The 27541-nt window shown below is 41.7% G+C and overlaps 1 protein-coding gene and 1 pseudogene across 1 annotated transcript in view; one reads left to right on the top strand and one right to left on the bottom strand.

Annotated features, from left to right (window-relative positions):
* Positions 1 to 27541, top strand: part of CYLC1 (cylicin 1) — a 125079-nt gene that overhangs the window by 34426 nt on the left and 63112 nt on the right. The window lies entirely within an intron of this gene.
* LOC129150250 (chromobox protein homolog 3-like) lies at positions 17926 to 18341 on the bottom strand (annotated as a pseudogene).

The following is a 27541-nucleotide window of genomic DNA, read 5'->3' as shown; positions in this document are numbered from 1 at the left end:
TGAACTTGGGAAAAGAACAGAAAGAAAAAAAAAAGAAAGAAAAGAAAAAAAAGTAAGAGAGACACGAACGATACTAAGAGAGAAAAGGGGAACAAACTATATATATGGGGAGTAAACTCCACTAGAACAACCACTATTCCCAGCAAATTCCAGCAACAAGAGCCTGGAGATTAATACAAACTGCAACACCAGCTAATATCAAGTGAGGCAAGGGAAAACAAAAGTAAAAAACAAACAAAAACAAAGCAAACAAAAGAACCAACCAAACCAACAAAAAGAATAATCAAAACAATCTCATAAAAAAGCATAAAAATTCAATCTAATCAACATTCAAGCAAACAACAACAAAAGGCCAGAGAGAAATATAATTTTTTTTTTAGGTAGCGTAGAGAGGTTTGTATGGATTTGGAGCAGAGGGTTGGGAATTAGATATATAAGTAGGGTGAAGTTTTAGCAGAGAGTAAACTGAAAAAGTAGGGAAAATCTAAAGCCAGAAAGGGTTAAGATAAACAGGAGACCAAAAGGGGAAAGGTTAGGAGGAGAGTGATGGCATAATGTTAGCTTTGAGATAGGGTAAAACGATTGTAAGGGAAAGATGCAAATAGAAAGTAGGACACTAATCCCAAAATAAAAGAAAGAGAAAATCAAATTACATTTAAAAAAAGTAAAATAATAGTAATAATAATGCTGATTGAAAATAAAAATGGAATAATTAAAAAGGTGAAAATCGAGTGAGGAAAAAGAAAAAAAAATTAGTTTCTTAAGTAAAAGATGCAAAAAATGAAAATAAAAAAATGAGAATAAAAAATTTAAAAAATTGAAAAAAGAATTTAAAATTAAAAAATAGGAAGACTAAAATGTGCAGTAGTGGCTGTCATTCACTTCCTCTATTATTCTGTTTGGTACGCCTGTTTCCCAGTCTGGGCGGTATTTCAGTTCAGCTTCGTTCCACTGCTCCTCAGTGTTGTAAGCCAGTCCTGCTTTTTAAGCAGGCCGTGTCTTAATTTCTCGTATTTATTTTTGATTACACCAGAGACAATTAGTGTTTCAGCCCCTGGGTGGCAGTGTTTCTGAATTGACTTCCGGGCCTCTCTAGCTTTTTTTTTTTTTTTTTCCCCTCTATGGCACTCACTACCGGTTTGTGGAGGTGTGCGCCTCAGAGCTGCCTCTCAGATGGTCACACCCAGCTCTGCTCCCCAGGTTCCGAAAAAACAATTTCCCCCTGCAGTCTTTCAGGGCCTTTCCACCTGGGATTTCCTATGTATTGGGCTTAGCAATCAGAGTCGGAAAGAGCCCAAGTGTGCGGACAGTGGGTCTGTGCGCCAGACTAAGGATACTGCACTCCTTTGAAAATTCTTAGTCTGACCCTCCTCGTCAGATTAAAATGAGTTGCTTTCAAGAGGTCACTTCTGTTAGCAGCTCAGAGAACCCCCCTCCACATTCACGGATCATGGCAGTTCCAACTGCCGCAGATTTTTCTAGGCACAGACCTCCTGGTTCCTGCCGGTCCTGTGGCTGCCGCGCTTCCCTCACCCAGCGCTTCCCTCACCCACCGCGGGGATTAGAAACCACACCTTATTTCAGGCGAAATCTGACCTTTCCGTGGTGCAGTGAAGAGTTCCTTTGAATCCGAATGTTTGCGCCAATAGGGAACAGGTGTTCTGGTGCTCGCAGCTGTTCAGTGTTTGCAGTTGTCGCGGAAAGTCAGGTTTCCAATAAAATCCTCCTTTCCTTGCAAGATGGCGAGGCACCCGGTGAGCCCACAGCTCCGGGAGGGGACCCAGCCTCTGTGGGTGCTGCCCGGTCAGTGGAACACTGCCCAGCACTCCCCTGCCTTCTCCTGGAGTTTAGCTGTCCCTTGGCTTGCCCACATACACTCCCTCTGCGAGTCTCTGCTGTTCCTACTCTCCGCCCCAGTACCAGCCTCCAAACACGACTCTATTCCGTCGCCATTTTTTCTCCCCAATCTTAAACAGCAGTTTTTACCCTAGTATGGTTGCTACCATACTTCATTCCCCACTGGTTTTATGTGCATGAGTCAAATCATGGACTCATCTTACTTCTTTTAAGGGCATTCTCTGTTCTGTTCTTGCTCTCCCGTCCCTTAGCACATCTAGCCTTACTTAGCCATGGACTTTCTCATTGGCTAGCAAAAATGTTCTTACAGTTACCAAGGCCCCTAGTACCACAGTCCCCATCAGTACTGTCCACACTAAAGTCCAGTTCCCCTCCTGCAGACATCAAATCTCCTCCTGGCCTGCGTGGAGCCCAGGCTAGGGATCTTACAGGTGAGGCCGCTGGTTGCCAGGATCCAGGCCGTTTCCTGGTGTAGGAGTTGGGAGTGGTGTAGCCAGGTCTGGATGCTATCTACTTCAACAGCCGTGGGCATGCTCAGGATAACAGTGTAGCGTCCCTTTCAGGTTGGGGTGAGTCCTTGGGCAGTGAACTTCTTTACCCACACCGAGTCCCTGGGCTGGAAGGGATGTATAGGGTCCGCGGTGGGCACTGGCAGTGCATCTCAAACAAGCTTATGGGTGGCTCTCTGGATATACTGCAGAGCCTGTAAGGACTTGAGCAAGGGAATGGTTATGAATTCCAGCTTTCAGTTTCTCCCTGACCCTGGGAAGGATGGGGGGGAGGTCTACTGTACATGATTACAAAAGAAGGGGGAACCCTTTCTGGTAGGGGGTACACATGGCCCATAAGAGGGCGAAGGGCAGGAGGTTGGTCCAGTTTTCACCGGTTTCTAGGACAAATTTAGTTAAAGTACTTTTTAGAGTCCTGCTCATGCCTGCCCAGATTCTGGGCCTAAGGCTTGAGCTATACTTTGAGATACCTTGGATACAAAGGCGGGGCTGTTATCTGATCCTATGACTACTGGCCCTGAATCTAGGTATAATCTCCTGGAGTAATCTCTTGACAACTATAGAGGCAGTTTCTGTCCTAGTGGGGTATGCTTCAACCCAACCCACGAAGGTGTCTATGAGAATTAGCAGGTACTTGTACCCTGATGCTGGTGGCTTAATCTCTGTGAAATCCACCTCCCAATGCTCTCCTAGGGAATTTCCCCGGGGCCCGAATTCCCAGGGGGAGCCACTTACCTTGCTTAGCATTTACCTGTGCACAGACAGTACTTCTAGTGACTATGCTTTTAATTACCTTACCTAAGCTTTGTAGTACCTGCCTCGCAGGAGTTCAGAAGTCTTGGTGACGCCAAGTGGGTAGCCTGGTGTAACTGGGCAACTAATGTCTGACCTAGAGCCTCTGGGACCAACAGTCTGTCATCTGGTAGGGTCCACCAACCATCTGGTCCTTTGATGGCTTGCTTCTGTTCTGCCAATTCCTCCTATTGTTTGGTGTAAGAGGGGGTCCGTCGTAGGTCGGGGTCCGGCAGGGTTACTAAAACTTGTAAAGGCCCCACTGGTTTTTGGGTGGCTTCCTTGGCAGTTTGGTCTGCAGCTCTATTTCCTCTGGCTTCAATTGACTCCCCTTTCTGATGTCCTTTGCAGTGCACTATTGCAAGTGCCCTTGGGATCCAGATGACCTCTAATAAGGCTAAAATTTCTTCCTTATTTTTAATGTCCTTTCCCACTGCAGTTGGTAACCCTCTTTCCCAGTGGATGGCACTGTGTCCCCATCGAAGGGCCTGGATTAAGGCCAAAAGTTCGACTTTTTGTGTCGAGGTTCCCCTATTCAGGGACTGCGCCCAAACGGTGCGGTCCAGGGTGACTACTGCTGCCCCTGCATATTGGATGCCACCCTGAACATAACTGCTCCCAACCGTGAACAGTACCTTGTCTGGTGATGATAGCGGGGCATCTGTCAGGTCTGGGTGAGCTGTTTGTACTGCGTCTGTTACCTCTGTGCAGTCATGAGTGGGTTCCTCTGGATCATCATCTGGAAGCAGGCTAGCAGAGTTGATGGCCAGTGTCTTATGGAACCAGATGCGGGGCTGGTCCAGGAGAAGAGCTTGGCACTGGGTGATCCTGGTGTTTGACATCCATCTCTCCAGAGCACCTCGAAGGAGGGCCTCCAGAGCATGGGGTGTTGTCAGGGCTAGTTCCTGGCCCAGAGACAGCTTATCTGCCTCCTTTACCAGCAATGCTGTGGTAGCCACTGCCTGGAGGCACGCTGGCCACCCTGCTACCATGGGGTCTAGTCTCTTAGACAGATAGGCAACAGGTCTCTTCCAGAAACCTAGAGACTGAGTGAGAACCCCTTTGGCAATTCCCCTTACCTCACTCACATAGAGGTGGAAGGGCTTCATGACGTCTGGCAAGGCTAGGGCAGGTGCTGAGATGAGAGCCTTCTTTAGCTCCTCAAAGGCCTAATTGTTCCACTTCAGTCTAGTTTAGCGGCTGTGTTCCCCCAGTTCTTGAATGTAGAGGGTTAGCAATTTCCATGAACCCTGGTATCCACAGGTTGCAGTATCCAACTGCCCCTAGGAATTCCCGCTCCGTCCCCCTCAACGGATATGGTGGCACGTCCAAATAGTTTCTGTAGGAGGTCACGTATACATAGGGGATATGGGCATTCTGGCATGATCAGAAATGAATTCGTTACCATGTTCCTTCTGAGGTCCACAGTTCTTTTTAATGTCCAAAGAAAACAGGCAGTTTGTCGGGTGGCTCCCTGGACTGATGTCTTCTTAGAGGTTATGGGTCCCATCGCCTCTGTCAAGACTGAATAGGCTTCCCCAGTGTCCACCAGGAAACTAAGGAAACTAACAGGTTTGCCTTCCCACTTGTAAGGTTATCCTGGGCTCCTGGGGGCTTAATGGAAAGGAGCCACAGCCCTGTCATTCCTCTTCCTCTAAGTTAAAGACCCTTGGAGTCTGAGTGTCCCCTTTTGTTTCTCTAGCTAACCTGCTAGGACATTCTCTCTTCCAGTGCCCCTGCTTCCTACAATAGGCATACTAATTCCTTCTTATTTGCTGATGGCCTTTCTTTTAACCCTTTCTCTGTTCCCCTTCTCATCACATGTACAACCTTTACAAAAACCTTTATAATTTCAAATTAACTTTCAAATCTTCTATTATTTTAAAATATATAGAAAAGGCAGAGGAGGAGGGAGCAGGTCCAGCACCCTGTTCCCAGGCCTCCGGCCGCTTGAAATTCAAACTGCCACATTTTTCCTACAGATAAGGATCTCAGATTCTGATAAGCCTGAAAGGGGGAATGAAGGAATTACTAGCTGTGCCTTCTTTAAGCCCCCTAACAGAACATGCCTTTAAGCCCCCCTAACAGAACATGGTGAAAAGTGTCCAAAGAGTCACCGGGGGTTCTTGGGTCTCATCGGAGCACAGGGGGTCACAAGGGAATTTCCCTCCTCGTGGCCGCCAGCTACTCAAAACAACCCCTGGAGGGGATGGGAGCTGGGTGGGCAGAGGCAGGGAGTGCGGCGCAGGTCCCAGGTGGCGAATGGAGGTGCTCCCACCAAGGTGTTTTCATCTGGCAGTCCACTCTCTGTTCCCACTGGGAAAAGCGCTTGCCTCCTGCCAGCAAAGGTGGCATGGGGGAAACCTGTGACCCTTACACTGCAATCAGGCTCCCTGACCTTTCTGAAAAGCCCCTCTGCTTGAGTGTGTTTACATTAAAATTGCTGATTTTAAAACTATAACTTTAGAGTTGCCACACACACAAGGACCAAGTGGCCCACAAAATATTTTCCTTTCCTTCTGAAGGTTTTACAATGTATTGTAATCATTAACCACATCAAACTTAAATGGCCAATTGAGACAAGCACTTCTGAGACCATTTCTCCACCACTGATTAAGACTGGGTGGCGGCAGGTGTCAAAAATAAGATTCATTTAGTTTTTGAGCTTGCTGGCAGACTTGGTGACTTTGCCAGCTCCGGCTTCCTTCTTATAGTTAACTTTAGAATTTGGTCCCTGCTTTAAACCTCTTTGGACCACAATTGTTACATTTATACCTTCAAATTAATAAACATAGACAGAAATGTTGTTAGGTGGGCTGATTCCCCCTCTGACAGAGAGCAAGCACCCCTGGGAAAAAGAAATCCCAGTGGCCACTTGGGGCGATTTGCTATGTGTCAGAGCACTCAGCCTTAAACAAATTAAATGTTTCCTTTTTTTTTTCACAGACTTCCACACTTAGATGAATAAATAATTATACTCAGGCAGACAAACAAAATATCAAACAAACATCTTACAGTGAACACCCTTTCAGTGAACAAGTACTCTTACAGTCTTGGGATCTGTAAATCAAAAGCATTAACATCAGAGCCATAGTCGTCTGCCCGCTTTCTGAAGTCCTGGAAATTTTTCAAAAAACATTGTAGAGGGGAACACGAAGACACAGACAAACCTTGACCCATTTTGATGGAGACCAAAACACAAAACAAATAGTTCTGACACCAACACGACAAAACACAAGACAACCAGTCCGGACACCTTTACCAGGCCGAGGACACCATCGTGTCCTCCGGCCAGTGTCTGGAGGTTATGCCGTGTCCAGCCCTCCAACCAGACTCTTACCCCTGAGATCTCAGCCTGGGCGCCTTACCTCCTGTGAGACCGGTCTCCCCATTTTTCAATAAATCCTTGTGGCTCCTATCTCCGGCTAAGGTCCTCAAAAGGAGGGAGAGCCTCCAGCCCCTTCTGGGGGGTCCCTCTCCTCTCTCTCGGGAGGGAGAGCCTCCGGCCCCTTCTAGGGGGTCCCTCTCCTCTCTCTCGGGAATCTCGCCAGGGCCTCCAATTGTTGTGGGGTCGAACCCTGGAGTCAAAATAAGACCACTGGAGGCTGCTGATTGATTTAAAAAAGCAGGCAAGGATTTATTGAACTGGCCAGGATGGCCGCCAGAGCACCACACTCAGGTGGCCACACTCACGACCACACTGTCCCAGGTGTAGGCAGCCCTTTTAAAGGTCCAAACCTCAAAAATTTTCCTTTCTTCTAAATTCTAAATTCTAAATGCTGGGAACAGCCTGCAGGGGGGTTCCCAGCCCCTGCTGGACATTGGAATGTGGTCCTATCTTGTGAAAGCAGAATCAAGCAGAAGCAGAACCAAGCGGAGTTAGTAATCTCTAAAGTTTATCTACAGTTTCTACTCCTGGAGCTACTGAGTCAATGGGAATCAATGTCCTGTGATTCTGGTCCACAGGCACAGGAAAATTACCTTAAGCAAGTAAGTGCGTGCAGAAGCCAGAATAGCAGGGTTAAAATTAAACAGCAGTTTTTACCCAAGTATGGTTGCTACCATACTTCAGCATATGTTTGCATGTGTTAGTAATTTTACCAGCCTATTTCCTGCCTATATAATGTTCACACTTTAATGTCCTTCTATTATTTTTCCTCTTTCTATCCCTTTTATTATTTTTCCTCTTTCTATCCCTTTCAATTGGAAGTTTTACTTCTTTTATAACATCTCAAAAATGTGTAGTTCTCTTGTGTATATTATTAGGATTTATACCATTAGACATAGTGCTCCTCCACAAATTTTTATGTATAATCTCATTTCTATTCCTTGCTATTACTGAGATGGCTAAGTTGTTCCAAGAGTCACACAAACAAAACAAACAAAACAAAACAAAACAAAACAAAACAAAGAACCCTACAAAGTCCACCCTCACTCTTGGTTTTATCTCCAGAGCACACTTTCATGCCAGTGAACCCAATAATTTTAGTACCTATTGAAAGCTGGATAAGATGAAAAATTCCTAAATTATGAAGTTCTGGTTCTTTTTTCTTAAATATTCTTCCCTTAATTTTATCTCTTTCCTTTTACATTTTATTATAAGCAGTGAAAGAAAATACATTGTAATTTCAATGCTTTGCTTGAAAAATCTCCTCAGCTAAGTATTATTTATCACTTACATCTACTTTCCACATAATCCTATTACAGAATTGATCTGTTTCTCCTACTGTAGAAAGGATGCCATTTCCTCCAATCTCTAATAACATTTTTTACTTCCTCCTTACCACTATTCTGATGTTTTAATGTTTATGTATCTTCTTTTTCTTCATATATTGTTAGACTTTATTTATTTAATTTGTTTATTTACCTTTTAAAAATTGTTTCTAATTTTATTTTTCTATTAAATTCATTAAAGTGACATTGTTTAATAAAATTATATAGGTTTCAAGTGTACAATTCCATTTCCGTACATTGCATTGTGTGCCCACCACCCAAAGTCAAATCCTCTTCCTTTAGCACAAATTTGATCCCCTTTACCATTACTCCCCAACCTTTCCCTCTGGTAACCACCCTACTGTTGTCAGTGTCTATGACTTTTTGTTTTCCTTGTTTGTTCATTTTTTTGCATTCAGTTTTATATCTGAGATATGAATGAAATCACACAGATTTTTACTTTTTCTGTCTGTCTTATTTTGCTTAGCATGATATTTTCAAGATCCACCCATAATGTTAACTGTTTTTTTAATAAATCTTTATTGTTCAGATTATTACAATTGTTTCTCCTTTTTTAACCCCCATATCTCCCCATCACCCGGTTCCCTCCCCCCCCCCCATTGTCCTTATCCATAGGTGTATGATTTTTGTCCAGTCTCTTCCCATACCCCTTACACAGAACCCCTTTTCCCCCTGAGAATTATTAATCCACTCCCATTCTATGCCTCTGATTCTATTATGTTCACCAGTTTATTCTGTTCCTCAGATTTTTAATTCACTTGATTTTTAGAATTACTTGTTGATAGATATGTATTTGTTGTTCATAATTTTTATCTTTACTTTTTTTCTTCTTTTTTCTCTTTTTAAAGAATACCTTTCAGCATTTCATATAATACTGGTTTGGTGGTGATGAACTCCTTTAGCTTTTTCTTATCTGTGAAGCTCTTTATCTGCCCTTCAATTCTGAATGATAGCTTTGCTGGGTAGAGTAGTCTTGGTTGTAGGTTCTTGCTATTCATCACTTTGAATATTTCTTGCCATTCCCGTCTGGCCTGCATAGTTTCTGTTGAGAAATCAGCTGACAGTCATATGGGTGCTCCCTTGTAGGTAACTAACTGTTTTTCTCTTGCTGCTTGTAAGATTCTCTCTTTGTCTTTTGCCCTTGGCATTTTAATTATGATGTGTCTTGGTGTGGTCCTCTTTGGATTCCTCTTGTTTGGGGTTCTGTGTGCTCCCTGAACCTGTAAATCTATTTCTTTCACCAGGTGGGGGAAGTTTTCTGTCATTATTTCTTCAAATAGGTTTTCAGTATCTTGCTCTCTCTCTTCTGACACCCCAAAAATTCAGATATTGGTAGACTTAAAGCCATCCCGGAGGCTCCTTGTGCTATCCTCACACTTTTGGATTCTTCTTTCTTTCCGCCTCTCTGGTTGGATGTCTTTTTCTTCCTCATATTCCAGATCTTTGGTTTGACTCTTCGGGTGTGGTGGTCTACTCTGTATATTCTTTATTTCAGACAGTGTATGCATAATTTCTGACTGGTCCTTTTCCATTTTTTTGGTATTCTCCTTTAGGTCCTTGAAGGTCTCCTCAAGTTTCTCAGCGGTTTTTAGAAGATTCTTGAGTAACCTTATAAATATGGTTCTGAACACTGTGTCGTCCATTAGTTTGCTTTCATCTATCTCTCCTACTTGTGACATACTTTGATGTCTCCACATTTTGGCTGCCTCCCTGTGTTGATAGAGTGGCTTTGTGTGGTCGGTGACCTATAGGGGCCGGTAGCTCAGCTTCCCCAATCACCTTAGGTGGTCACTCTTGGTACTCCCCTTTGTGGGCTGAGTGGAAAGTCTTGGTGTATTTAAAAGCCCTGATTGCTGTTGGTACACTGGGAGGAATTGACCTCTGGTCCAATTGGTTGTGAGGACCTGCTGTGTCTATAACAGAAGAATTGCTGTGCTGGAGACACAGTAGGGCTTTGGTGCTCACTGAGTCTGGCTCTTGAATGTGTCCCTTATGAGAGTGGTTGAAATCTGGTGTCGTCCACACCGACAGAAAAGTCACTCTCGCTCTCGGACCGATGACCGAGAGTCCCGTAGGCGTCTGGGTCCCCCGCATGTCCCCAGAAACTGGAGTTCAGAGTGGTTGGGATTGTTGGTATCACTGGCGGGAGTTGATCACCAAGCCAGTTGGCTGTGAAGATCAGCAGTGTCTCCGCTGGGAGAGCTTCTGTGCTCAGCTTGGATGGGGTGGAGTCTCAGGGTGGCGCAGACAAGCTTTGGTTTCCCGTCTGCTCCGCCCTTATAGGGGCGGTTTCTCCGTGCCCGAATTAATGGCTGCGCACCTCTGAGAGAAGGTAGCTTTCGAGCCTCTCCCACTGCCTAAGAGACCAGTTTCTCCCCAGCTGGGGCTGGATTTCAGTGCAGACCAGAGGTTTTGTTTTTCTCCCGAACAAGAAATCCAGTCACTGGGAGGGCTGTGCTAAGCTTGGATGGGGCGGAGTCTCAGAATGGTGCAGACAAACTTGGTTTCCGTCCCCGCTGCCCTAAGAGGGCAGGTTTCTCTGTGCCCTAATCAATGGCTGCGTGCCTCTGAGAGAAGGCAGCTTTGGAGCCTCACCCGCTGCCAAACAGACCAGTTGGATTTCAGTGCAGTCGGGAGGTTTTTTTTTTCTCCCAAATGAGAAAGCCAGCCGTCTGCTGCCCTCCCTCTCCGCACGCTGCGAGCAAGCCTGCCATGTATACAGCTGCCTGCCCTTTCTGCGCTCACGGATCTCCGCACCTCCACAGTTCCTGAGGCTCAGCATCCCCCTCTCTTTTTTTTCTCTAGTTGTAGGTTTTCCACTCTGCCAGCTTTCCAGTAGTTCTGGACAGTGTGCGCTCTGTTTTCCAGTTGTAGTTTCAAAGTTGTTGTGGCAGGCAACAATTAGGTGTTTACCTTATGCCGCCATCTTGGTTTCCCCAATGTTAACTGTTTAATCAAAGTTCTGTTTATGACTATTTAGATATTCTCTAAGATGATATAAGTTTTCACTAATGTGCTCCTCACTTATATCTGAGCCCTCATTATCAACACCTTTAATGTCCATATTTTACAGTCTGCTTATGACAGTTTAGGTATTTTATAAGATGATATAGGTTTTTTATATCATACTTCTCACTTTCTCCAGAGTCCTAATCAGCAGCGTTTTTAACATCCATATTTATACTATTTGTTTCAAGACAATCTAGGCTTTTTTTTCTATTATGCTCCTCTAAATCCTTTCAGTCTCTGCTAATGACCTAATTGCAAAGTGACTTCCACATTTTAGGTATTTGTTACACCCTTACCCAATACTGGCAGCAAGATTAGTATTATTTTTTATTATTGCAGTAGAAAAAATACCACAGTATCAGGGAAATAAACTACATAAGTGTATTTTCTCACATTCATGGAGGTCAGAAATCATAAGTCGGTTTTACTAGGCTAAAATCAAATTGTCAGCAGGGTTACCTTCTTCTACAGGCTCTGAGGGAAAAACCATTTCCCTGCCATTTTATTGATTCTAGTGACCACCTCAATACTTTGACTTGGTCCCCCTTTTCTTTCTTCAAAGTGCGTCACTGCAATATCTACTTTTGTTATCAGTTTTTCTTCTCATCTGACCCTCTCATTTTCCATTTATAACTCTGGTGATTATGTTTAGTGTTCTATTGGATAATCTAGAATTATTTTGTGATCTCAAGGTTCTTAACTTAATCACATATGTGGAATCATTTTTTGTTATATAAGGTAATATTCACAGGTTCCAGGAATTTGGATATAGATATTTTGAGAGACTATCAGCCTTTCACAGTTATCAATATTATTGGTTAAATGAATAAATTAGTAAAAATATATCATAATGCCCTCATCAAATCTGAGGGTCTCTGTTTTTTCTTTAAGGTATCCAATTAACTAGTACTATTTATTAAAAATATCTTCCTCAGTGCATAACAACTTTGAAATAATATACATCATTATCCTATATAATAAAGGCTAATATGCATATTGACCAAATGGCAGAACAACCAGTCGCTATGATGCACACTGACCACCAGGGGGCAGATGATCAATGCAGGAGCTGCTTCCTGGTTGTCAGTGTGCTACCACAGGGGGAGCGCTGCTTAGCCAGAAGCCCTGAGCCAGGCTCAAAGCTGGTGAGTGCAGAGACCTTGGCGGGAGCCTCCGTGGCAGCACTAAAGATGTCTGACTGCCAGCTTAGAAACTGACATCCCCCGAGGGCTCCTGGACTGAGAGAGGGGGAAGGCCAGGCTGAGGGAACCCCCCATGAGTGCACAATTTTTGTACACCAGGCCTCTAGTGTATATATAACTATTTTTTTGTACTCCCTATTCTGTTCAATCGATTTGTTTTTGTGCCAGTACTACATTGTCTTAATTGCTCTCACTGAATAGTAAGTTATATTTGGACTAGAGGCCTGGTGCACGAAATTTGTGCAGGGGTAGAATGCCTAGGCCTGGCTGGCGATCAGGACCGATCTGTGGGGTGACTGGTGGGGTGATCGGGGGACCCCCACTGACACCCACTTTGGCTGGCCTGGTGCCACCCACTTGCCAGCCCTGCCCCCCCCCCCCCCCACCACCAGTTGAGACCTGTGGGCTGGGGGCAGCTCCTTCATTGAGCATCTGGCCTCTGGTGGTCAGTTCATGTCATAGCAACCAGTCATTCCACCAATCATTCCACCGTTCAGTTGATTTGCATATTAGGCTTTTATTATATAGGATATTTGGTAATGTATAGTCTTCATATTTATTATTTTTCCTTCCAAATTCTCTTGTATATTATCGCTCTTTCCTTTCAATATAAAATTGAAAATCAACTAGTAGGTTATGAAAAATTTTAATGGTTTGCATTGAATCAATATTGCAATTTGAGAAATCTTTAAAATGTATAATTTTGGTTCACAATTACTCTTTAATTTATATTAATATTGATTTCTACTATTTGGTGTAGATATGTTTAACATATGCTTTTAGATTTATTGCTAAGAATTTTTTAAAAATATATTTTATTGATTTTTTGCAGAGAGGAAGAGAGAGGGATAGAGAGTTAGAAACATCGATGAGAGAGAAACATCAATCAGCTGCCTCCTGCACACCCCTCACTGGGGATGTGCCCACAACCAAGGTACATGCCCTTGACTGGAATCGAACCTGGGACCTTTCAGTCCGTAGGCCGATGCTCTATCCACTGAGCCAAACCAGTCAGGGCTATTGCTAAGAATTTTTTCATAATTATATTATTATATAAATGTTATTAAAATATATTTTCTGTATACAAAAATATAATTAAATTTTTATTCAGTTTTTTTAATCTAGCAACTTTACTAAATATATTTATTAATTATAATTGTGTTTATAAATATTTGGGATTTTCTATTTTAACAGTTGTGCCTCCAGTAGAGAGATGATAACCCTTTTGTTTATACTTTTTCTATCCTGAGATTTATTTTTTTCCTTATTTCACTGGCTAGGCCCTCCAGAAATATATTAAATTAAAGTTGTACTAGTGGATATTCTTTTATTGTTTTTGAGCTCAAGGGGAATGTTTTCAACTCTTCACCATTGAGTATTACATTTATTCTAGTTTTCTGTGAAATCCCTTTATCAGACTAATGAGGTTCCTTTCTATTCCTTGTTTGCTCAAAACATTTACCATGAATGAGTGTTAAATGTTATTAATGGGCTTCTTCGGCATATTGAAATGAATATATAATTTTTCCTTCTTTTTCTAATGTGTTAAGGTGTTGAATTTAAAATGTTAAACGAACAATAAATAAGCTCTATTTAGTGGTCATACTATACCCTTTCAATGTAGTGATTTTGAAAAAAGATTAAGGATTTTAGCATCTATGTTTATAAGCAATACAGGCCTCTCATTTTATTTTCTTATATATTATTGCTTTTTCCTTTTCATATATAATTTAGAATCAACTAGTCAGTTATTTAAAAAGTCAAAATTGTATTGGGATCACATTGAATCAATATATCACTTTTGGGAAAAATTGCTATACTAATAATATTGTCTTCCAGTAGCTGTTTCCTATATCTTAATGTTGGTTTCTACTATTTAGTAGAGATGTATTGCACATATGTTTTATATTTATTCCTAATAATTTATTATTATTTACTAGTGGCCCAGTGCACAGATTCGTGCACATTGAAAGGAAATTAATTAGAAGAAATATTTTAATATCGCAGCAAGCTAGCCTATGGCCAATTCCATGAGGAATTAGGCTCTCTCCTCCCTCCTCTCTGGGTCCAGGGTGCGGGTGAACCAGATTTGGGGCCAACAGGGCCCCAGCAGCAAGCTAACCGAAGGTCAGCAACCTAACCTACTGGTTGGAGTGTCTTCCCCCTGGTGGTCAGTGCATGTCATAGCTACCGGTCGAACAGTTGAATGGTTGCTTAGGCTTTTATATATATACTAGGGGCCCAGTGCACAAAATTTGTGCACTGGGGAGGGGTCCCTCAGCCCAGCCTGCCCCCTCTCACATACTGGGAGACCTCAGGGGATGTCCTACTGATGGCTTAGGACCGCTCCACGTTGGGAGCAGACCTAAGCCGCAGTCTGGCCTCCCTTTGTGGGCGGTGACTGGGCTGATCAGGGGAAGGCACCAGCCCCATCACCCCGCTGCTGCAGCCACTGCCAGTCACTGCAGCTGCCAAGGTATTTTCATCAACACGGACTCCAGTCCCTTCACAAAGAAAAAATGACACCCTAACCGGTTTGGCTCAATGGATGGAGTGTCAGCCTGCAGACTCTAGGGTCCCAGGTTTGATTCCGGTCAGGGACATGTACCTTGTCTGTGGGCACATCCCCAGTAGGGGGCGGTGCAGGAAGCAGCTGACCGATGCGTCTCTTCTCATCGATGTTTCTAACTCTCTATCCCTCTCTCTTCCTCTCTGTAAAAAAATCAATAAAATATATATATTTTTAAAATGACAACTTTCTTTAGGCATATTCATGATGTGTCTTTCATAGGATATGATATTTCTTTCTTTATTTTTCTTTTTATCCTCACCTGAGGATATGTTTCCATTATTTTTTTTATTTTTTTTCCCCTTCCCTCCGATCTCAGGCTCGGCCCCTGCCCCTCCCATCACAGGCTTGCCCCCTTCCCAAGCCTAAAGCCTCCATCCAAGGCAGGGGGTCCCCCCCACCCTTCTGATTGTGTGCTCGGGCTGCCCAGGCTTTAGGCTTGGGCAGGGGGCCACTCTGATTGCAGGCTCCGCCCCTTCCCAAGCCTAAAGCCTCCACCCAAGGCTTTAGGCTTGGGAAGGGACCCCCCACCCCTCTGATGGCCAGCTGGGAGTGTCCTGGGTGCCGAGGAGATTCCCGGGACTCAGGTATGTATGCAAATTAACCGCCATCTTTGTTGGGATAATTTGCACACCCACTCTGATTGGCTGTGGGCATAGCAAAGGTATGGTCAATTTACATATTTCTCTATTATTAGATAAGACTAGAGGCCCAGTGCATGAAATTCGTGCATGGGGGGAGGGCTATCCCTCAGCCCAGCCTGCACCCTCTCCAATCTGGGACCCCTTGAGAGATGTCCGACTGCCCATTTACGCCTGATCCTGGTCTAGGATCAGGCCTAAATGGGCAGTTGGACATCCCTCTCACAATGCAGGACTGCTGGCTCCCAACTGCTTTCCTGCCTGCCTTCCTGATGGCCCCTAACCGCTTCTGCCTGCCAGCTTGATCATCCCCTAACTACTCCCCTGCCCCTAACTGCCCTCCCCTGCAAGCCTGGTCACCCCCAACTGACCTCCCCTGCAGGCCTGGTCCCCCCCAACTGCTCTCCCCTGCAGGCCTGGGTCCACCCCAACTGCCCTTCCCTGCAAGCCCAGTTGCCCCCAACTTCCCTCCTCTGCTGGTCTGGTCACCCCTAACTGCCCTCCCCTGCAGGCTTGATCACCCCCAACTGCCCTCCCTTGCAGGCCGGGTCCCTCCCAACTGCCCTCCCCTGATGGCCTGATCACCCACAACTGCCCTCCCTTGCAGGCCTGGTCCCTCCCAACTGCCCTCCCTTGCTGGCCATCTTATGGTGGCCATCTTGTGTCCACATAAGGGCAGCCATCTTGTGTGTTGGAGTGATGGTCAATTTGCATATTACTCTTTTATTAGATAGTGTATAGATGTTATTATGTAATTAGTATTATTAAAATATATTCTAATTCTTTCTAGGAAAAACATGACCATGGTCAATTTTGTTAATAAGTGTGTCAGATTTAGCTATCAAGATTATGCTCTTCTATAGAACAAATTGGAAAATGTTCCTCCTCTATTGTTTACAAGAGTTAATAAATAGTTATTATTTCTTCTTTAGGTGTTTAGGAGAAATGATCAAGAAGACATTCTAGCCTAGAATTCTCTCTGTCATAAAGTTTATAATTGTCAATTCAATGTCATAAGAATATGCACAATAATTGAGATTTTCTACTTCCCCTTATTTCAGCTTTTATGTGTGCTTATTTCACTGATTTTTTCTACTTCATCTAAAACTTCAAATTTATTGCAATAAAGCTCTAGTTTTCTTTTTCATTGCTTTCTGTTATTATCTTTATTTTTCCCTATTATATATGTTGTGTTCAATTTGCTGTTCTATTTCTAGAATCTTGAGTTGAATATTTAAATTATTGATTTTAAGTCTCTCTTCTGTTATAATATACAAATTTAAAGGTTTTTTTTTAAGAAATATAAAACTATTTATTAACCACTGTTTACCAGTATTTACAATAAAGTAAACAATATACAGTTGGGTAACATTCTGTTTACTACAAAGCTATTGTTTTTCCTGGCTTTTGTTGAACCAGTAACCCAAATACTGAGACTGAGCCTACATGTAAAGACTGAGAGTAAAGAGAAAACATGCAGACCAAGAGTTTAGATTACAAAAAGTTTGTTCACCCATTTATTCCAGCAGGTCCTAAATTGCCAAGGTCTCTAACAATCTGATTAGGTATCCATGAATAAAGTCTTACACATTCCATGACCCTAATTTTTTAGTCAATATAGCACAGGGATTTCAACTTCTTGTAAAGGAACATTTTACGAGGTGAAATCTTTAAGTAAGTGTTGCTTACCTAATTAAAACACATCAGGGTGTGCCTAGTTTTCTCATTTGAGTGAGGAGGTTATTGGCAGTAATAAAATTTTCCTTTCAGGGGTTTTCCAAATAAACTTGCATTTATGATTGTAGATATGGATTCTGATATGTCTACTTTAAATTGTCTAATTTAAACTGCATACATTATATTTAAACTGCCCAATTAATTACAAATTATCTCATTTCAAAGGTTAAAAGCTTCAGGAAAAATTTCAATTTAACTTCAAATGATTTTTTTTCTTAGGTTGCTGAAAATGATGGCAGCTAGAAACTTGAGCTTATCTATGGTTGTGGAATGGTTTTGTTTTGGTAAAAAAAAACAAAAAGAAGAAGAAGGAAAGAAAACCATTTACATATGTATACACACCTACCCACCCCATCCCCCCAAATAAACAAACAAAAACCCCACAATGATCCTTAGGCACATACAAATTCTGACTGAGTAATTACTATGGATATTTCCCCCAACATTTAGAAAAGCTTCTCTAATGCAGAGGAAAAAATACAACAACATGGTGTCAAATGTTCTTTTCTGATAAAGGAAGCAACTACAGAAGAAAGCTTTTGTTCAAAGTAACCAGTGCTATATATGCAACTCCTTCCCAACAATTCCCCAGCACTACTTCAAAACAAACATATCAAACTTGATTTTCATTATAATGTAGTTCTTTCTTCACACTAATAAATAAAAAAAGACAGATTATATATATATATAGTAATGAAAACAATTATTTGGCTTGTCTTCTGGACAAGAATGCCAAATTAGTCTTTCTTCATAGAAAGCAATTACAATTTGAGGACACTTCATATTTGCCTCTTTTGCCAGCACCAAATCAGCCTCATCTGAATCTTTTCATTTCATAAGGAACATTAACTCTCCACTGCTGTCTGAGGCACCAATTATTTAATCAAGATCAAGACCTCTGGCAAAGCCTCTTGGTTTATCAGCAGCATCTCTTTTCTTCTTTGATTTGCTATCATCAGATTCACTGTCAGATAAAGACTTTCTTTTTGTACCATCTTTTTCTTTACCAGCTTTTTGAGAATTAAGAAATGCTTCAATTAACTCTCAACAATCTAAATTTTCTTCAGGTGCCCAGGTATTGTCAGTGTCTGTGAATCCTTTCCACATCAGGAAATACTCCACCTTCCTATTCACTACATGTCGGTCCAATAATTTTTCCACTACCAATTCTTCAGGCTCTGCCTCTTCAACTTTTTTACTCTTTCCATTCTGTTTCTTTCCCATTTTTTTGCAATGTAGTTTTATTGGAGGCCATTTTTTAATTGCAGACTCGAAGAGCTATTATTCACCCCCTCCGTGCAGCTCTGTGTCCCGAGTCTACAGCTTCTCCAGCGTCTCTTGCCCAATTTAAAGTTTTAAAATTATAAATAGTTCTCTTATTCCCATAAATATTTAAATAACATATTTTAAGCATTATATTAAAAATATTCAAATATTTTCTCATTTTTATTGTGATTTATTCTTTAACACATACATTCTTAATTTTTAAATCATTAAGTGATTTTTAGTTCTCTTTTTATTATTGACTAGAGGCCTAGTGCACGAGAATTTGTGCACTCAGGGGGGTCCCTCAGCCTGACCTGCGCCCTCTCATAGTCTGGGACCCCTCAGGGGATGTCTGACTGATGGCTTAGGCCCTCTTCCCAGGGGATCAGGCCCAAGCTGGCAGTCAGACATTCCCCTGACAGCCCAGGAGCCCTTGGGGGAAGTGGGCTTAAGCCATTAGTTGGACATTCTGAGCGCTGCCACAGAGGTGGGAGAGGCTCCCACCACCACTGCTGCACTGGCCAGAGATGAGCCAGCTTTTGGCTGAGCAGCGCTCCCCCTGTGAAAGCTCACTGACCACCAGGGAGCAGCTTCTGTGTTGAGCGTCTGTCCCCTGGTGATCAGTGCTCATCATAGCAACCAGTAGTTCCAGGTCATTCCGCCATTAGGATCAATTTGGATATTACCCATTTATTATATAGGATTTCAGGAAATATTCCACAATGGCAAGCTAAAATATACCATATAATTTTAGTACTTTAAAACATGCTTTGTTGCCCAGTCTATGGTCACTTATGTTAAATGTTTTATGTGAACTTGAAAAGAATGTATACTGTACAGCTATTTGAAGAAGTGTGTTTCTATTATGCCAAGTTTTTTTTTTTTATTATTGATTAAGGTATTACATATTTGTCCTTATCCCCCCATTGCACGCCCACCCCCCGACTCATGCCCTCAACCCACTGGTGTCTGTGTCCATTGGTTAGGCTTATATGCATTCATACAAGTCCTTTGGTTGATCTCTCCCCCTTACCTGCACCCTCCCCTACCTTCCCTCTAAGGTGTTATGGTCTGATCGATGCTTCTCCGTCTCTGGATCTATTTTTGTTCATCAGTTTGTGTTGTTCTTTATATTCCACAAATGAGTGAGATCATGTGGTATTTTTCTTTCACTAACTGGCTTACTTCACTTAGCATAATGCTCTCCAGTTCCATCCACACTGCTCCAAATGGTAATAATTCCTTTATTTTTATAGCAGCATAGTATTCCATTGTGTAGATGTACCATAGTTTTTTAATCCACTTATCAGCTGATGGGCACTTAGACTGTTTCCAAATCTTAGCTATGGTAAATTATGCTGCTATGAACATAAGGGTGCATATATCCTTTCTGACACGTGTTTCTAGTTTCTTGGGATATATTCCTAGAAGTGGGATAACTGGGTCAAATGGGAATTCCATTTTTAGTTTTTGAGGAAAATCCATTCTGTTCTCCACAGTGGTTGCACCAGTCTGCATGTCCACCACAAGTGTATGAGGGTTCCTTTTTCTTTGCATCCTCGCCAGCACTTGTCATTTGTTGATTTGTTGATAATAGCCATTCTGACAGATGTGAGATGATACCTCATTGTCGTTTTCATTTGCATCTCATGGATGATTAGTGACTTCGAGGAAGTTTTCATATATCTCTTGGCCTTCCATATGTCTTCTTTTGAAAAGTATCTATTTAGGTCCATTGCCCATTTCTTGATTGGGTTGTTGATCTTCCTTTTGTTAAGTTGTATGAGTTCCCTGTAAATGTTGGAGATTAAACCCTTAGCAGTGATAACATTGGCAAATATATTCTCCCATGCAGTGGGCTTTCTTGTTGTTTTGTTGGTTTCTTTTGCTGTACAAAAGCTTTTTATTTTGATGTAGTCCCATTTGTTTATTTTCCCTTTAGTTTCCATTGCCCTAGGAGCTGTAGGGGAGAAGAAATTACTTCAGCATATGTTTGAGATTTTGCTGCTTATGGATTTCTCTAATACATTTATGGCTTATTGTCTTATGTTTAAGTCTTTTATCCATTTTGAGTTTATTTTTTGTGTATGGTATAAGGTGGTGGTCTAGTTTAATTGTTTTGCATGTATCCCTCCAATTTTCCCAACACCATTTATTGAAGAAACTGTCTTGACTCCATTGTATGTTCTTGCATCTTTTGTCAAATATTAATTGAGCATAGTGGTTTGGGTCAATTCTTCGGGTCTATACCCAATTCCATTGATATATATGTCTGTTCTTGTGCCAGTACCAGGCAGTTTTGAGAACTGTGGCTTTGTAATACACTTTTATATCTGGTATTGTGATCCCACATACTTTGTTTTTCTTTCTCAGGATTGCTGCAGCTATTTGGGGTCGTCTTTTTATTCCAGATGAATATTTGGAGAATTTGTTCTAGGTCTGTAAAATTTGCTGTTGGTCTTTTTATGGGGATTGCATTAAATCTATAGATTGCTTTGGGTAGTATGGACATTTTAATGATGTTGATTCTACCAATCCATGAACATGGTATGTTCTTTCACCTGTTTATGTCTTCTGCTATCTCTTTTTTCAGTGTCCTGTAGTTTTCTGAGTACAGTTCTTTTACATCCTTAGTTAAGTTTATTCCTAGGTATCTTAATTTTTTTTGATGCGATGGTAAATGGGATTGCTTTTTCAGTCTCTCTTTCTGTAATTTCACTATTGGTGTATAGAAATGCCATAGATTTATTTGCGTTAATTTTGTATCCTGCTATATTGCCAAATTCATTTACTAAGTCTAATAATATATTGATGTTGTCTTTAGGGTTTTCTATGTACAATATCATGTCATCTGCGAATAAGGACAGTTTTACTTCTTCTTTTCCAATTTGGATGTCTTTTATTTCTTTTTCTTGTCTAATCACAATGGCTAGTACTTCCAGTACTATATCAAACAGGAGTGGTGAGAGTGGGCATCCCAGTCTTGTTCCAGTTCTTAAGGGAAATTGTTGTAGTTTTGCCCATTGAGTATGATGTTGGCTGTTGGTTTGTCATATATTGCTTTTACTATGTTGAGGTATGATCCTTCTATTCCCACCTTGCTGAGAGTTTTATCAAGAAGTGGTGTTGGATTTTGTCAAATGCTTATTCTGCATCAATTGATATGATTATGTGATTTTTTATCTCTCAATTTATGTGATGTATCACATTTCTTGATTTGCAGATATTGTACCATCCTTGCATCCCCAGGATAAATCCTATTGGGTCATATTGTTTGATCTTTCTGATGTACTGCTGGAACCTATTTGCTAGAATTTTGTTGAGGATTTTGGCATCTATGTTCATGAGGGATATTGGCCTGTAATTCTCTTTCATTGAGTTGTCTTTATCTGGTTTTGGTATTAGGGTGAAGCTGGCTTCATAGAAGGAGCTTGGAAGTGTTCCTTCCTCTTGAATTTTTTGGAATAGACTGAGGAGGATAGGTTTTAGTTCTTCCTTGAATGTTTGGTAAAACTCCTCTGTGAAGCCATCTGGCTCCGAGCTTTTGTTTGCTGGAAGCTTTTTCATGACTGCTTCAATTTCTTCCATAGTTATTGGCCTTTTGAGATTTTTAGATTCCACCTGATTGAGTTTTGGAAGGTTGTATTTTTCTAGGAATATGTCCCTTTCCTCCAGATTGTCCTGTTTGTCGGAATAGAGTTGTTCATATAATTTTTAACATTCCTTTGTATTTCTTTGGGGTCTGTTGTTATTTCACCTCTTTCATTTCTGATTTTGTTTATTTGGGTCCTCTTTTTTTGCTTCTTGGTGAGCCTGGCTAGAGGTTCATCAATCTTGTTTATCCTTTCATCGAACCAGCTCTTGGTTTCATTGATGTTTTGTATTTTTTTTTTTTTGTCTCTATGTCATGTATTTCCACTCTGATTTTTATTATTTCTTTCCTTCTAACCACTCTGAGATTTTCTTGTTCTTTTTCTAATACTTCAAGTTATAGAGTTAGATGATTTACTACCATTTTTTCTTGTTTTTTGAGGTAGGCCTGTAGAGCTATAAACATCCCTCTGAGGACTGCTTTCATTGTGTCCCATAAATTTTGGATTATTGTGTTTTTATTGTCATTAGTTTCCAGGATGTTTTTAATTTCTTCTTTGATCTCTTTGGTAACCCCATCATTGTTTAATAGCATGGCATTCAGCCTCAAAGTGTTTGAATTTTTTTTATTGTTTTTATTGTAGTTTATTTCCAATATTATGCCATTGTAGTCTGAGAAGATGCTTGATATGGTTTCAACCTTCTTGAATTTGTGAAGACTTTTGCTGTGACCCAATTTGTGCTCTATTTTTGAAAATTTCCCATGTGCACTTGAGAAGAACGTATATTCCATGGCTTTGGGGTGACATATTTTGAAGATATCAATTAAGTCCATCTGCTCTTGTAAGTTATTTAGGATTGCTGTTTCTTTGCTGATTTTTTGTCCAGAGGATTTATCCAGTGATGTCTGTGATGTATTAAAGTCCCCTATTATGATTGTATTGTTGTCTGTCTCTCCCTTGATATCTTCCAGGAGTTTCTTTCATGTATTTTAGTGCTCCTGCATTGGGTGCATACATGTTTATCAGGGTTACATCCTCTTGTTGTATTGATCCCTTTGGAATTATGAAGTGGCCTTCCTTGTCTCTTGTTATGGCCTTCACTTTGTGGTCTATTTTTTCAGATATAATTATTGCTACGCCAGCTTTTTTTTTTTTTTTCATTTCCATTTGCCTGAAAGTTATTTTTCCATCCCTTCACTTTCAGTCAGTGTGAGTCCCTTGTTCTGAGGTGTGTCTCTTGTAAACAGCATATATATTGGTTATGTTTTCTTATCCATTCAGCCACTCCTTGTCTTTTGATTGGAGCATTTAGTCTGTTTACGTTTAAAGTTATTATTGATAGGAACTTATTTGTATCCATTGTTATTTTTTGTGTCTGTGTTCCTTCTTCCCTTTTTATTTCTACTTTTTACACCAGTCCCATCAGCATTTCTTGTATTGCTGGCTTGGTAGTGATAAATTCCCTTAGCCATTTTTTGTCTGTGAGGCTCCTTATTTCCCCTTCAATTTTGAATGATAGCCATGCTGGATAGAGTATTCTTGGATTTAGTCCCTTGCTTTGCATCACTTTGTGAATTTCCTTCCATTCTTTTCTGGCCTGGTGTGTTTCTGGTGAGAAATCAGTTGATAATCTAATGGGAGATCCCTTGTATGTAAGTTTCTGTCTCTCTCTTGCACCCTTTAAGATTCTCTCTTTGTCTTGAATATTTGCCATCTTAATTATGATGTGTCTTGTTGTGGGTCTTTTTGGGTTCATCTTGGTTGGGACTCTCTGTGCTTGTGTGATTTTTTTCTTACCCACATCAGGGAAGTTTTCTGATATTATTTCTTCAAATAGGTTTTCTAACCCTTGTTCCTCTTCCTGTTGTTCTGGCACCCCTGTTATTTGTATGTTGCTTCATTTTATGTTGTTCCAAAGCTCCCTTAGGCTCTCTTCCTGTCTTTTAATTTTTTTCTCCAATTGCAATTCAGTTTGTGTGTGTTTTGCTTCCATCTTCTAATTCGCTTATTCGGTCCTCCACTTCTAGCGTACTGTTGAAACTTTCTAAGGTGTTTTTTTTATTGCAGCTATATCACTCTATTTCTTCTTGATTCTTACATAAGTTATTGATTTTTTTTCATCCATCTGGTCTATGACTCTTTTTCTGAATTATTTTTCTGGCATAAATCATGCCTCTGTTTCACTTAGCTGCTTTTCTGAAGATCCCTGCTTTTCTTTCCTTTGGGGGTTTTCTTGTCTACCCATTTTTTTCTGATCGAAGGATCTAGGTGTTGAGTCATGCAGTGGCTGCTCCTTGGGTGGTAGTGGCTCCTCAGGCAGCAGCTGCTCCTCAGGCTTTTGTGGCAAAGGCTGTTCTTCAGTTGGCAGTGGCTCCTCTGGTTGGTGCTGTTTACAGCAGTGGTGGCTCCTCTGGCTGGTGGGGGCAGGTTGCTCGCACAGCTGCTTCTCCTCAGACGGGGGCCGACTGCTCATAAGGCTGCAGCTCCTTGGATGGGTGTGGGCTGCACGCAGCTGCTGCTCCTTGGACAGGGGCAGGCTGCTCGTTTGGGTGCTGCTCCTCAGATAGGGCAGGCTGCTCATGTGGCTGCTGCGCCTTGGACAGGGGTGGGTTGCTTGCAGGGATTCTGCTCCTCAGATGGGGGCAGGCTGCTCATGAGGCTGCTGCTCCTCATATGGTGGCAGGCTACGTGCATGGCTTCTGCTTCTCGAATGGGTACTTACTGCTCGCGGATCTGCTGCTCCTCAGATGGGGGTGGGCTGCTTGCATTGCTGTTGCTAGTTGGATGGGGGTGTGCTTCTCATGCAGCTGCTGCTCCTCTGATAGGGGTGGGCTGCTCACGCAGCTGCTGCTCCTCAGATTGGAGCAGTTTGCTTGCAGAGTTGCTGCTCCTCAGACAGGGGTGGGCTTCTTGTGAGGCTGCTGCTCCTCGGACAGGGGAAAGCTGCATGAGGCTTCTGCTTCTTGGCCTGGGGTGGGCTGCTCAGGGGCTGCTGTTTCTTGGATGAGGGTGGGCTGCTCGTGAGTCTGCTGGTCCTCTAATGGCGGCGGGTTGCTCACAGGGCTGCTGCTCCTCATATGAGTGCATGCTGCTCATGTGGCTGCTGCTCCTCAGATGTTGGCAGGCTGCTCACAGAGCTGTCATTCCTCAGACGGACATGGGCTGCTCATTAGGCTTCTGCTCCTCTGACATGGGCAGCTTTCTCGCAGGGCTGTTGCTCCTTGTATGGCGGCGGGCTGCTCACACAGGTGCTACTCCTTGGATGGTGGTGGGCTGGTCATGTGGCTGCCGCTCCTTGAATTGGTGTGCACCACTCGCGGATCTGCTTCTCCTTGGATAGGAGCAGGCTGCTCGTGTGGCTGCTATTCCTCGGCCTGGGGTGGGCTGCTCCTCAGACAGGAGTGGGGGTTCACGTGGCTGCTGCTTGCATAGTTGCAGTGCCCTGAGCTAAAGCATTGGGAGGGTCAGAGGGGAGCATGCTTTGGAACTCACAGGAGCCTGCACCTGGGGTGGCTGAAGTCTCGGTGACCGTGGGACCACAGCTAAGGTTGCAGGTCCTGGGTGGCTGCAGAGCCCCAGGTATTATAGTTCTCCAGGTGTCCTCTTCCCTTCCCAGCTGCGAATTGTTTCATCAGCTGTCTACTTTGCCAATTCAGGGTGGATGGTATTTGATTTAGTTGCTCATTCTATCTGCTCCGGGACAAGGCTCGGGGCACATTCGTCTATTCTGCTGCCATTTTGTCTCTGCTCTATTATGCCAAGTTTTGTTAATCACATTAATTTTTAAAAATTCTGATGGTGTATTTTTGCTTTATTGCTCTACTATCTGCTAAAGCAAGTATGCTAAACACTCCAACTATTTTTTTTACAGTTTCATGCTACTTTTCTTTTATTATTATTATTTTTTAATTTCTTTATTGACTAAAGTATCACATATTTGTCCTCATCCCCCCATTCCCATCTCACACCCCTCCCCACACATGCCCCCACCGCCCTGTTGTACTTAACCGCTGGTTAGGCTCATATGCTTGCACACAAGTCCTTTGGTTGATCTCTCCCCTTTATCCCCAATCTTCCCTACCCTCCCTCTGAGGCCCGACACTCTGATTCATGACTCCTTGTTTCTGGGTCTGTTCTTGTTCATCAGTCTATGTTGTTCATTATTTCCCCTAGATGAGTGAGATCATGTGCTATTAGAAATACATTTATAAGAACCGAAAATGAGACAAGCAATAATGGTTATGGTGACAGGCAAATGAATCAGTCTGTAGTGAGTTTCTACTATTATAGTGAGTTTATATTACTACTTTTTGTTTTATAATTTTTTGCTTTATGTGTTTTATAGCTAAATAAATAGTCAGTGGGTGCATCCTAATTTAGAATTCTTAAATCTTCCTATTGGATTTTCTAGTATTTTCCTAATATTATATAATATTCCTATGTATCTTTATTTATTTTAAAGATAAGTTATTTTGAAATTTGTGTAGTTCCATAAGCTATTAGTGTGTGCAAAGTACCTCTGTTTGTTTGTTTTTTCAACTTCGTGTGTCTTTATATATTTTAGGTCTAGCTCTAATAATCCATTGTGACTTAAATGGTATACTTAATCAATATTTATATATTTTTGGTGGTAAGAACACTTAATATAAGATTTATACTCTTAACAAAATTTTAGCCTGCCAGTGTTGTTCAGTGGTTGAGAATCAACCCATGAACCAGGTGATCATGGTTCAATTCGTGGTCAGGACACATGCCTTAGTTTCAGGCTCGATCCCAAGTAGGGGTTATGTAGGAGACAGCCTATTGATTATTCTCTCTCAATAAAAATATTTTTTAAATTTAATTGTGAAACACAATAATGTTAACTAGAAGCACTACGTTAAACAGAAAACCTCTAATTCTTATTCATCTTAGTACATTTATATTTAATGTAATAACTTTACACATAGATGTAAATTTCACATCTCATTTTTATTTATATGTTGTATATTTTTAAGAATTTGACAAAAGTGTATTTTATTTTTAAATTAAATGTATTGGGGTGACATTGGTTAATAAGATTATATGACATTTATTTATTTTTTTTACTTTTTTTATTGAGGTATTATATGTGTACATATCTTACCATTGGCCCCCCCACCCCACACCCATACATACCCTCACCCCCCAGAGTTCTGCGTCCATTGTTTATGCTTATATGCATGCATACAAGTCCTTCGTTTGATTTCTTATCTTCCCAACCTCTCCCTAACTTTCCCCCTGTAATTTGAAAGTCTGTTTGATGCTTTACTATTTCTCTATCTTTTTGTTCATCAGTTTATAGTGTTCTTTATTATCTATAAATGAGTGAGATCATGTGGTATTTTTCTTTCATTGACTGGCTTATTTCACTTAGCATAATGTTCTCCAATTCCATCCAGGTTGCTGCAAGTGATGAGAATTCCTTCTTTTTTATGGCAGCATAGTATTCCATTGTGTAGATGTACCACAGTTTTCTGATCCAGTCATCTGCTGACGGGCACCTAGGCTGTTTCCAAATCTTAGCTATTGTAAATTGTGCTGCTATGAACATAGTGGTGCATATATCCTTTCTGATTAGTGTTTCTAGTTTCTTTGGATATATTCCCAGGAG

Source organism: Eptesicus fuscus, chromosome 1 (assembly GCF_027574615.1).
Source record: "Eptesicus fuscus isolate TK198812 chromosome 1, DD_ASM_mEF_20220401, whole genome shotgun sequence".
NCBI classification, from domain to species: domain Eukaryota; kingdom Metazoa; phylum Chordata; class Mammalia; order Chiroptera; family Vespertilionidae; genus Eptesicus; species Eptesicus fuscus.
Note: the sequence above shows the minus strand (reverse complement) of the source record. Positions and strands in the feature narration are given on the sequence as shown.